Genomic DNA, 12,507 nt, shown 5'->3' with positions numbered 1-12,507 from the left:
CAACATTCGGTAACCAACCATATAACTCAAATACGCATAAAACAACGTCGAACCTTAAGTGTGCAGACCCTGCGGGTACGAGAACTATGTAGACATGACCCGAGTGACTCCTCGGTCAATATCCAATAGCGGGACCTGGATGCCCATATTGGATCCCACATATTCTACGAAGATCTTATCGTTTGAACCTCAGTGCCAAGGATTCATATAATCCCGTATGTCATTCCCTTTGTCCTTTGGTATGTTAGTTGCCCGAGATTCGATCGTGAGTATCCGCATACCTATTTCAATCTCGTTTATCGACAAGTCTCTTTACTCGTTCCGTAATACAAGATCCCGCAACTTACACTAAGTCACATTGCTTGCAAGGCTTGTGTGTGATGTTGTATTACCGAGTGGGCCCCGAGATACCTCTCCGTCACACGGAGTGACAAATCCCAGTCTCGATCCATAATAACTCAACGAACACCTTCGGAGATACGTGTAGAGCATCTTTATAGTCACCCACTTACGTTGCGACGTTTGATACACACAAAGCATTCCTCCGGTGTCAGTGAGTTATATGATCTCATGGTCATAGGAACAAATACTTGACACGCAGAAAACAGTAGCAACAAAATGACACGATCAATATGCTACGTCTATTAGTTTGGGTCTAGTCCATCACATGATTCTCCTAATGACGTGATCTAGTTATCAAGCAACAACACCTTGTTCATAATCAGAAGACCCTGACTATGTTTGATCAACTGGCTAGCCAACTAGAGGCTTGCTAGGGACAATGTTTTGTCTATGTATCCACACATGTATATAACTCATCATTCAATACAATTATAGCATGGATAATAAACGATTATCTTGATACGTGAATTATAATAATAACTATTTATTATTGCCTCTAGGGCATAATTCCAACAGTCTCTCGCTTGCACTGGAGTCAATATTCTAGCCCTCACATCATCATGCGGATTACATTGTAATAAATCTAACACCCATACAGTTCTGGTATTGATCATGCTTTGCCCGTGGAAGAGGTTTAGTTAGCGGGTCTGCTACATTCAGATCCGTGTGCACTTTGCATATATTTACGTCCTCCCCTTCGACGTAGTCGCGGATGAGGTTGAAGCGTCGTTTGATGTGTCTGGTCTTCTTGTGAAACCGCGGTTCCTTTGCTAAGGCAATGGCACCCGTGTTGTCACAGAACAAGGTTATTGGATTCAGTGCGCTTGGCACCACTCCAAGATCCGTCATGAACTGCTTCATCCAGACACCCTCCTTAGCCGCCTCCGAGGCAGCCATGTACTCCGCTTCACATGTAGAATCTGCTATGACGCTTTGCTTGGAACTACACCAGCTTACTACACCCCCATTAAGAATAAATACGTATCCGGTCTGCGACTTAGAGTCGTCCGGATCTGTGTCAAAGCTTGCATCGACGTAACCCTTTACGGCGAGCTCTTCGTCACCTCCATACACGAGAAACATCTCCTTAGTCCTTTTCAGGTACTTCAGGATATTCTTGACCGCCGTCCAGTGATCCACTCCTGGATTACTCTGGAACCTGCCTGCCATACTTATGGCCAGGCTAACATCCGGTCTAGTGCACACCATTGCATACATGATAGAACCTATGGCTGAAGCATAGGGGACGGTGCTCATATGCTCTCTATCCTTATCAGTTGCTGGGCACTGAGTCTTACTCAATCTCGTACCTTGTAAAACTGGCAAGAACCCTTTCTTGGACTGTTCCATTTTGAACCTCTTCAAAACCTTATCAAGGTATGTGCTTTGTGAAAGTCCTATCAGGCGTTTTGATCTATCCCTGTAGATCTTAATGCCTAGAATGTAAGCAACTTCTCCTAGGTCCTTCATAGAGAAACTTTTATTCAAGTAATCCTTTATGCTCTCCAAAAACTCTACGTTGTTTCCAATCAGCAATATGTCATCCACATATAATATTAGAAACGCCACAGAGCTCCCACTCACTTCCTTGTAAATACAAGATTCTCCAACCACTTGTATAAACCCAAATGCTTTGATCACCTCATCAAAGCGTTTGTTCCAACTCCGAGATGCTTGCACCAGTCCATAAATGGATCGCTGGAGCTTGCACACCTTGTCAGCATTCTTAGGATCGACAAAACCTTCGGGTTGCATCATATACAACTCTTCCTTAAGGAAACCGTTAAGGAACGCCGTTTTGACATCCATCTGCCAGATTTCATAATCGAAAAATGCAGCTATTGCTAACATGATTCTGATGGACTTAAGCATCGCTACGGGTGAGAATGTCTCATCATAGTCAACTCCTTGAACTTGTGAAAAACACTTTGCCACAAGTCGAGCTTTATAAACGGTCACATTGCCGTCAGCGTCCATTTTCTTCTTAAAGATCCATTTGTTCTGAATAGCCTTGCGGCCCTCAGGTAGTACTTCCAAAGTCCATACTTTGTTTTCATACATGGATCCTATCTCGGACTTCATGGCCTCTAGCCATTTGTTGGAATCTGGGCCCACCATTGCTTCTTCATAATTTGCAGGTTCATTGTTGTCTAACAACATGATTGACAAAACGGGATTACCGTACCACTCTGGAGCAGCACGTGGTCTCGTCGACCTGCGTGGTTCGACAGGAACTTGAACCGGAGTTTCATGATCATCATCATGAACTTCCTCCTCAACCGGCGTCGCAACGACAGAGGTTTCCCCTTGCCCTACGCCACCGTCTAGAGGGATGAGAGGTTCGACAACCTCATCAAGTTCTATCTTCCTCCCACTCAATTCTCTCGAGAGAAACTCCTTCTCGAGAAAAGCTCCGTTTTTAGCAACAAACACATTGCCCTCGGATTTGAGATAGAAGGTGTACCCAACTGTCTCTTTTGGGTAACCTATGAAGATGCACTTTTCCGCTTTGGGTTCCAGCTTTTCAGGCTGAAGCTTTTTGACATAAGCATCACATCCCCAAACTTTAAGAAACGACAACTTTGGCCTTTTGCCATACCACAGTTCGTATGGTGTCGTCTCAATGGATTTTTATGGTGCCCTATTTAAAGTGAATGCAGCTGTGTCTAATGCATAACCGCAAAACGATAACGGCAAATCAAAGAGAAAAATAAATGAGGAAAATTTCATTGGAGAATTTTGTATCCACAAAACTCGTGTCATCCACTCATTATTTACCTTCGTCGATGAGATTTCAGATTTGAGCCCTGTAAAACGGAAAGGCGGGAGTATGTACTATCCCCTTTCCAGTTTATAAGAGCAACTCCAACAGGCCGACCCAAACGGACGACACTTTTGTCCACTTTTTGTCCGTTTGGGTCAGCCCGACGGAAACCAACGCCCGCTTCCGCGTTTCGGTCGGTGCATGCGTCCAACGTTGGCCCGATGCATTTTGACGACCGAGGGAAATAATAATATGCAAACCATTTTCAAAAATATGCAAAACATTAATTAAACATTAAAGCCGGCCAAGCAGACTGACGAGAGTCCACACATCCCCATTACATTACTTAAACATTAAAAAAATCGCTGCCTTGTGCGCCCTCGTCGGCGGCGTCGGGCCGGTGAGGTCGATCAATGTCGGCGCAGGACCGGCCCAGGGGAATGCCGTGTTTCAGACGATGTTCATGTCGGGGGCCGGCTGTGCCGGCGCGAGCAGTGCCGGTGGCGGCGATAGCGCAACACGGGCACACTCCTCCTCCTCCCTCTCCAGCCGCATCTGTCGCTCACCGTCGGCGCGCTCCTCCGCCAGGTGCTACGCCCTCCAGTGCTGGAGGTAGGCGGCCTCCTGTTGCGGTGTCGCGCCCAACCAGATGGGCGGCGTGGAGACCCACTCGCGTACGCAATCGGTCCATTGGTAGACCTCCGGCTGCGGCTCTGTGGGCTCCGTATTTGGCGAAGGGGGCACGACGCAGTCGCCGGCGGCAAACAATGCAATGGCCTCCGCGAGCCGCGCCTTGTACACCGCATCGTCCTCCTCGGCCTTGCACCACTCTTCCTCCTCATTCTGTAGGAGTGCGGCTGCCAACGCCGCCTGGTAGGCAGCCTCCGCCTCCTGGTCCTCGTCGCGAACGGCGGGGCGGGGGAGGGGGGAGGGCCTGCTGGCTACATGCCGCACCGGCGCTGCTCCTCGTGCTCGAGCGCGAACCAGAACACCCAGCCGGGAGAGTCGCAGAGTTGTGACGCTGCTCCGGCGTCAGTTGCCGCCGCCGGTGACTCACCTCCTCCGCGTGCGCCCGCGCCGACCGCGACACGGACAACATCGGGATCGTCTCCGGATCCAGATGACAGTGGTGCGGTAGGGTCACGTCTGGGTACGGCAGCGGGACGTGGTGCTCCGAATGCCACTGCGGTTCATGCACCGGGACGCTAACACGCTGACGAGGCCGACGAGAATACTCTGGCGGGAAGATTGTGCGAGGATAGATGGGGGACTTGCCCTTGTTTTGGGAGGAGCTGACCATGGCTGCTAGGGTTTGGTCGCCGACGAGGGAGCAGAGAGGTGGTGTAACGCACTGAACACAACCGTCGGCGGTCGTTACACCCCTAGAACTACTCCAAGCCGAGCATGCTTAACCTGGGAGTTCTATTTGAATGGGCTCCCGGAAAAGAAGGAAGTCCTTATTGTTATGAGTAGTCTATCATCCCTAATAAGCCAGGCTATCACATACACCACCACTCAGAGGAACCGATGTCCTCGTCGGGCCACAGGAGCGCTCCCTCTTGGCACAAACATATGTGCTTCCAGTCCAGTACATGTGCCATGTAGTGTGCCACGACGGGTCACAAACGTCATGAATAACAATACCGCACACCTGTCCGCAAACATCCGTGTAACCGCGAGGGTCGGCTCTGATACCAAACTTGTAACGCCCCGAACACACCCGTCGGCGGTCGTTACTCCTGGCGGGATCTAGACTGGCCCCACATATCAATACTAGTCCTTTCTGCGCACTTTGTCCTCACTCATGCGCACCCGGGATCAACTTCCCGGTCGGTCACCCATCCTAGAACTAGTCCAAGCCGAGCACGCTTAACCTGGGAGTTCTGTTCGAATGGGCTCCTGGAAAAGAAGGAATTCCTTATTGTTATGAGTAGTCTATCATCCCTAATAAGCCAGGCTATCACAGGTGGCGAGATGGGGACGAGGGTTCTGGAAGCAGACGAGGACGAACCCCACCGCATGCTCGGATTAAAAAGGCCGACCGCGGTCGCTGGCTGTTGGGCCTACAGAGGGCGGCCGTCATTAATTAAGTTGACCGCAGGTAGTTGGACGCCCGACGGGTGTGGACGGGGCGGACACCGAAAGGGCGCGTGTGTCTTCGCTTCACGTCTGATGGGGATATGTACCTAGGGTTGGGTCATTGGCCTGACCTATATGTCCTACCCAAGGGCACCCCATTATTAGGACAAAGGCCAGACAGAAGACTCCGACTGGATGAAGATGGTATTTAAAAGTCACTCGGTACGAAGTCACTCGAATTAAATTTACATCCACACGACAACCCAAAGGCACTCGGAAGGATTCCAATCGGTACTAAAGATCAAAAGTCACCCACGACTATCAACGGACACACGTTCAACCACGGTCTTTAGTAGCATTTATTACACACTTACATTATCAGTAACGTATATCTTTAACTCATATATATCGAGCCCTTAGATGCTGAGGTATTGATAAGAGGTGGCACACTCTATATAATCCACACCTTCCCTCTGGCACAAGGGTTCGCACCCCCTGTATTACACAAAAACCACTCTGCAAGAGCTCCTGAGCACCTGAGATGTAGGGCTATTACCTCCAAGAGAGGGGCCTGAACTCATACATCCTGCGTACAATCTTGTTGTTGCTAGGACTCTGCCATCTCCATTCTTACCCTACACCTCTACTGTCAAGTTTACTCCCACGGCAGTTGGCGCCCACCGTGGGGCAGGCGTCTAAGCGACTTCCGGCAAGTTTGCATTTTTCACTCTTGATCATGTCTTCCGGCGACAGTTCGTTCATGGGCGATGAGATCCATTTCGGCGCCCTCATCTTCGTCGCTGATGACTCGGCATGGCTCCCAGAAGCGCCACTCGACATCAAGACGCTTCCAGTCCGTGGAGGGACGCACTTCCATGCAAACTCCTTCTGCGTTCTCCTTCTGCAGCCGCCGGCCCCATTGTCGGCTCTTCACTCCGCTGTACATCACCGCAAGCGATCCAGTCGCTCTCGACTCCAGCAGTGGGTGAAGCACGCGGTGGCTCGTCAGGCGTTGTCTCTGTCGACCCTTCAGGTTGCAGCCATCGAGCCTGCTATACCCCTGCAGAGCCCAATCCACTCGACGTCAGTCCAGTCTAACGTTCCTTGCGAGTGCGAGAGCTGCAACCCAGCAATAGAGGTCTTCATGGCAGGATCCGCGGAGAGCCCACCCGGGTTCGTCGCGGCGAGCACGAGGTTGGCGAACCGTCTTCTGGACGCGGTCGACGCCACCATCAAACTTCCCGTCAGCGTCAGTGGCAACTCTTCTCAGGCGACCATCGCGCCAATACTGAGGTATATCGTACAGCGATACTTAATGTTGCAGCCGCGACCAAAATAGCAGATTCAATCCAGCCTTCAGATTTAGAGGCAGGCAGAGGTTTAGAACAGATTCACGCTTTGCTTCAAGTACCAGAGCAGCAAAATTCGGCTGTTTCACAGTCGATCAATAGATTGCATAGCAATTCGCTAAGAGCAGAGACAGTTCATTGAGTATATAGTCCAGGTTCACCCCAACATCACAGAGACGGAGGTCACTGAGAGTATCAACATAGAGACCTGGGTCGGAATCAGCTTCCCCCTAGTCATCACCGTGGTGACCACCGTCGAGTGCATTCTCCTCCGAGGAGCAGCTTGTATGTGCCCCGACACTATGATGACTGGCGCCCGTTCGGTGATGAGCGAAACCCCGGGTTTGATGCAAGAGATGTGCTTGCGCAGAGAAGGATTGATAGAGGCAGAGCTCACCGGGAAGGTCTTTACAGAGATCAACCAAGTGGAAGTGAAACCGCATTCTCTGGTCCCGAGTGTTTCAGTAGAGCAATCCGCTCTGCTGATAGCCCTCCCAACTTCAGGTTGGCGGCTGGAGTCAGTAAGTTCACACGCGAATCCAAGCCTGAGACTTGGTTAGATGATTACCGAGTTGCAGTTCAGATTGGTGGCGGCAACGACAATGTTTCAATGAAACATTTGCCCCTGATGCTGGATGGCTCGGCCCGTGCATTGTTGAATCAATTAGCTCCTTCAAGTATATACTGTTGGGAAGATCTGGCCCGAGTGTTCATCAAGACCTTCGAGGGCACGTGCAAGCATCCTCCTGTCCTTTCTGAATTACAACACTGCATGCAGAAGTCAAGTGAGTCTTTGCGTGATTACATTCAGCGCTGGACCACCCTTCACCACACGATGGAGAATGTTACTGAGCACCAAGCAGTCGGCGCCTTCAAGGCAGGTGTCAGGTATCGAGAGCTGTATCTGAAGTTTGGTCGTTCCGACGACATGTCAATGAGTAAAATGATGGAGATAGCCACCCGTTATGCAAACAGAGAAGAAGCAGACCACCTCTGTAGCGGCAAGGGAAAAGCAGTCGACAATGCTGATGCTAATTCCATTCGGAAGCAGAAGTGGAAGGTTGAAACTGCAACCCCAACACAAGCAGCCGCTCTTGCGGCATCAAAATTTAAGGGAAAGGCCAAGGCACCATTTCCTCCAAAGAAATCCAAGGCACCATTTCACACGAAGAAAGATGAGGAAGGCAACCTGATCTTGCCAAAGCATTCCACCCGGCAGTGTCGATTGTTGCTCCAAGAGTTCAAGGGTCAGTTGAGTGGAAAAGAGCCCGAAGAAGGAGAGGATACTGAGGACAAGGAAGATTTCCCCAAGGTCAATGCAACCCTGATGAATTTTGCTAATGTAGAAAGCAAACGTCGATTGAAATTCATAGACACGGGGGTCAACATGGCAGTACCAACAACCCCATCGTACCTGAAATGGTTGCAGACCCCCATCATGTTTGATCAATCGGACCATCCAGTTGTTGTTCCGACTCCAGGTCGTCAGGCTCTGGTTGTCGACCCAGTCGTCGAAGGTGTTCGACTCTGCAAAGTGTTGATGGATGGAGGGAGTGGGCTCAATATCTTATATGCAGAAACCCTCAAGGGGATGGGCATTCTGATGTCCTGACTCAGCGAGAGTTCGATGTTCTTTCATGGAGTAATCCCAGGGAAGAAAGCCAAGTCACTCGGTCAGATTGGACTGCATGTTGTTTTTGGCTCCGACCAAAATTTCCGCAAAGAGAAGCTAACATTTGAGGTGGTGGACTTCCAGAGTGCATATCATGCTATTCTGGGTCGTCCTTCTTATGCACGTTTCATGGCCAGACCATGTTACGTGTACCTGAAGATGAAAATGCCAGGTCCTAAGGGTGTTATCACTGTTTCCGGCAATCGGCAGAGGACCGAAGAGTGTTTGCAGCAAGGGTCAAAGATTGCAGACCAGCAGATGGCCGTGGTAGAATTGGAAGAATATCGGAAGACCGCCGACCCAGCTGACCTGATGCGTGCAAAGAATCCACCTTCAGAGTCCGCTTTTCAGTTGGCAGGAGAGATCAAGCTAGTTTACGTTCATTCGACTGATCCCAATGCGGCTCCAACCAACATATCAACGACACTCGACAGCAAATAGGAAGCCGAGCTCACCCAGTTCCTCCGTGAGAATTGGGACATCTTTGCATGGAAGCCTGCTGACATGCCGGGTGTACCCAGGGAGTGTTGGGGAACATCGCATGGGAAACAAAAATTTTCCTACCCGCACGAAGACCTATCATGGTGATGTCCATCTACGAGAGGGGATGAGTGATCTACGTACCCTTGTAGACCGTACAGCAGAAGCGTTAGTGAACGCGGTTGATGTAGTGGAACGTCCTCACGTCCCTCGATCCACCCCGCGAACAATCCCGCGATCAGTCCCACGATCTAGTACCGAACGGACGGCACCTCCGCGTTCAGCACACGTACAGCTCGACGATGATCTCGGCCTTCTTGATCCAGCAAGAGAGACGGAGAGGTAGAAGAGTTCTCCGGCAGCGTGACGGCGCTCCGGAGGTTGGTGATGACCTTGTCTCAGCAGGGCTCCGCCCGAGCTCCGCAGAAACGCGATCTAGAGGAAAAACCGTGGAGGTATGTGGTCGGGCTGCCGTGGAAAAGTCGTCTCAAATCAGCCCTAAAACCTCCATATATATAGGTGGGAGGGAGGGGACCTTGCCTTGGGGCTCAAGGAGCCCCAAGGGGGTCGGCCGAGTCCAAGGGGGAAGGCTCCCCCCCCAAACCGAGTTGGACTTGGTTTGGTGGGTGGGAGTCCTTCCTTCCCTTCCCACCTCCTTTTTTTTTTCTTTTCTCGTTGATTTTCTTTCCTAGGCACATAGGGCCCTTTTGGGCTGCCCCACCAGCCCATTAAGGGCTGGTGTGCCACCCTCAAGGCCTATGGCTTCCCCGGGGTGGGTTGCCCCCCCGGTGAACTCCCGGAACCCATTCGTCATTCCCGGTACATTCCCGGTAACTCCGAAAACCTTCCGGTAATCAAATGAGGTCATCCTATATATCAATCTTCGTTTCCGGACCATTCCGGAAACCCTCGTGACGTCCGTGATCTCATCCGGGACTCCGAACAACATTTGGTAACCAACCATATAACTCAAATACGCATAAAACAACGTCGAACCTTAAGTGTGCAGACCCTGCGGGTTCGAGAACTATGTAGACATGACCCGAGAGACTCCTCGGTCAATATCCAATAGCGGGACCTGGATGCCCGTATTGGATCCTACACATTCTACGAAGATCTTATAGTTTGAACCTCAGTGCCAAGGATTCATATAATCCCGTATATCATTCCCTTTGTCCTTCGGTATGTTACTTGCCCGAGATTCGATCGTCAGTATCCGCATACCTATTTCAATCTCGTTTACCGGCAAGTCTCTTTACTCGTTCTGTAATACAAGATCCCGCAACTTACACTAAGTCACATTCCTTGCAAGGCTTGTGTGTGATGTTGTATTACCGAGTGGGCCCCGAGATACCTCTCCGTCACACGGAGTGACAAATCCCAGTCTTGATCCATACTAACTCAACTAACACCTTCGGAGATACCTGTAGAGCATCTTTATAGTCACCCAGTTACGTTGCGACGTTTGATACACACAAAGCATTCCTCCGGTGTCAGTGAGTTATATGATCTCATGGTCATAGGAATAAATACTTGACACGCAGAAAACAGTAGCAACAAAATGACATGATCAACATGCTATGTCTATTAGTTTGGGTCTAGTCCATCACGTGATTCTCCTAATGACGTGATCCAGTTATCAAGCAACAACACCTTGTTCATAATCAGAAGACACTGACTATCTTTGATCAACTTGCTAGCCAACTAGAGGCTTGCTAGGGACGGTGTTTTGTCTATGTATCCACACATGTAAATGAGTCTTTATTCAATACAATTATAGCATGGATAATAAACGATTATCTTGATACAGGAATTATAATAATAACTATATTTATTATTGCCTCTAGGGCATAATTCCAACAGTCTCCCACTTGCTCTAGAGTCAATAATCTAGCCCTCACATCATCATGCGAATTACATTGTAATAAATCTAACACCCATACAGTTCTGGTGTTGATCATGCTTTGGCCGTGGAAGAGGTTTAGTCAGCGGGTCTGCTACATTCAGATCTGTGTGCACTTTGCATATATTTACATCCTCTCCCTCGACGTAGTCGCGGATGAGGTTGAAGCGTCGTTTAATGTGTCTGGTCTTCTTGTGAAACCGTGGTTCCTTTGCTAAGGTAATGGCACCCGTGTTGTCACAGAACAAGGTTATTGGATTCAGTGCGCTTGGCACCACTCCAAGATCCGTCATGAACTGCTTCATCCAGACACCCTCCTTAGCCGCCTCCGAGGCAGCCATGTACTCCGCTTCACATGTAGAATCTGCTACGACGCTTTGCTTGGAACTGCACCAGCTTACCGCACCCCCATTAAGAATAAATACGTATCCGGTTTGCGACTTAGAGTCGTCCGGATCTATGTCAAAGCTTGGATCGACGTAACCTTTTACGGCAAGCTCTTCGTCACCTCGATACACGAGAAACATCTCCGTAGTCCTTTTCAGGTACTTCAGGATATTCTTGACCGCTGTCCATTGATCCACTCCTGGATTACTCTGGAACCTACCTGCCATACTTATGGCCAGGCTAACATCCGGTCTAGTGCACAGCATTGCATACATGATAGAAACTATGGCTGAAGCATAGGGGACGGAGCGCATATGCTCTCTATCTTCATCAGTTGCTGGGCACTGAGTCTTACTCAATCTCGTACCTTGTAAAACTGGCAAGAACCCTTTCTTGGACTGTTCCATTTTGAACCTCTTCAAAACTTTATCAAGGTATGTGCTTTGTGAAAGTCCTATCAGGCGCTTTGATCTACCCCTGTAGATCTTAATGCCTAGAATGTAAGCAGCTTCTCCTAGGTCCTTCATAGAGAAACTTTTATTCAAGTAATCCTTTATGCTCTCCAAAAATTCCACGTTGTTTCCAATCAGCAATATGTCATCCACATATAATATTAGAAACGCCACAGAGCTCCCACTCACTTTCTTGTAAATACAAGATTCTCCAACCACTTGTATAAACCATAATGCTTTGATCACTTCATCAAAGCGTTTGTTCCAACTCCGAGATGCTTGCACCAGTCCATAAATGGATCGCTGGAGCTTGCACACCTTGTTAGCATTCTTAGGATCGACAAAACCTTCGGGTTGCGTCATATACAATTCTTCCTTAAGGAAACCGTTAAGGAACGCTGTTTTGACATCCATCTGCCAGATTTCATAATCGAAAAATGCAGCTATTGCTAACATGATTCTGACGGACTTAAGCATCGCTACGGGTGAGAATGTCTCATCGTAGTCAACTCCTTGAACTTGTGAAAAACCCTTTGCCACAAGTCGAGCTTTATAAACGGTCACATTGCCGTCAGCGTCCGTCTTCCTCTTAAAGATCCATTTGTTCTGAATAGCCTTGCGGCCTTCAGGCAGTACCTCCAAAGTCTACACTTTGTTCTCATACATGGATCCTATCTCGGACTTCATGGCTTCTAGCCATTTGTTGGAATCTGGGCCCACCATAGCTTTCTCATAATTTGCAGGTTCATTGTTGTCTAACAACATGATTGACAAGACGGGATTACCGTACCACTCTGGAGCAGCACGTGGTCTCGTCGACCTGCGTGGTTCGACAGAAACTTGAACCGGAGTTTCATGATCATCATCATTAACTTCCTCCTCAACCGGCGTCGCAACGACAGAGGTTTCCCCCTGCCCTGCGCCACCATCCAGAGGGAAGAGAGGTTCGATAACCTCGTCAAGTTCTATCTTCCTCCCACTCAATTCTCTCGAGAGAAACTCCTTCTCGAGAAAAGCTC

This window comes from Hordeum vulgare, chromosome 4H (genome assembly GCF_904849725.1).
Source record: "Hordeum vulgare subsp. vulgare chromosome 4H, MorexV3_pseudomolecules_assembly, whole genome shotgun sequence".
Classification (NCBI taxonomy): Eukaryota; Viridiplantae; Streptophyta; class Magnoliopsida; order Poales; family Poaceae; genus Hordeum; species Hordeum vulgare.
This window is presented reverse-complemented; position numbering follows the sequence as displayed.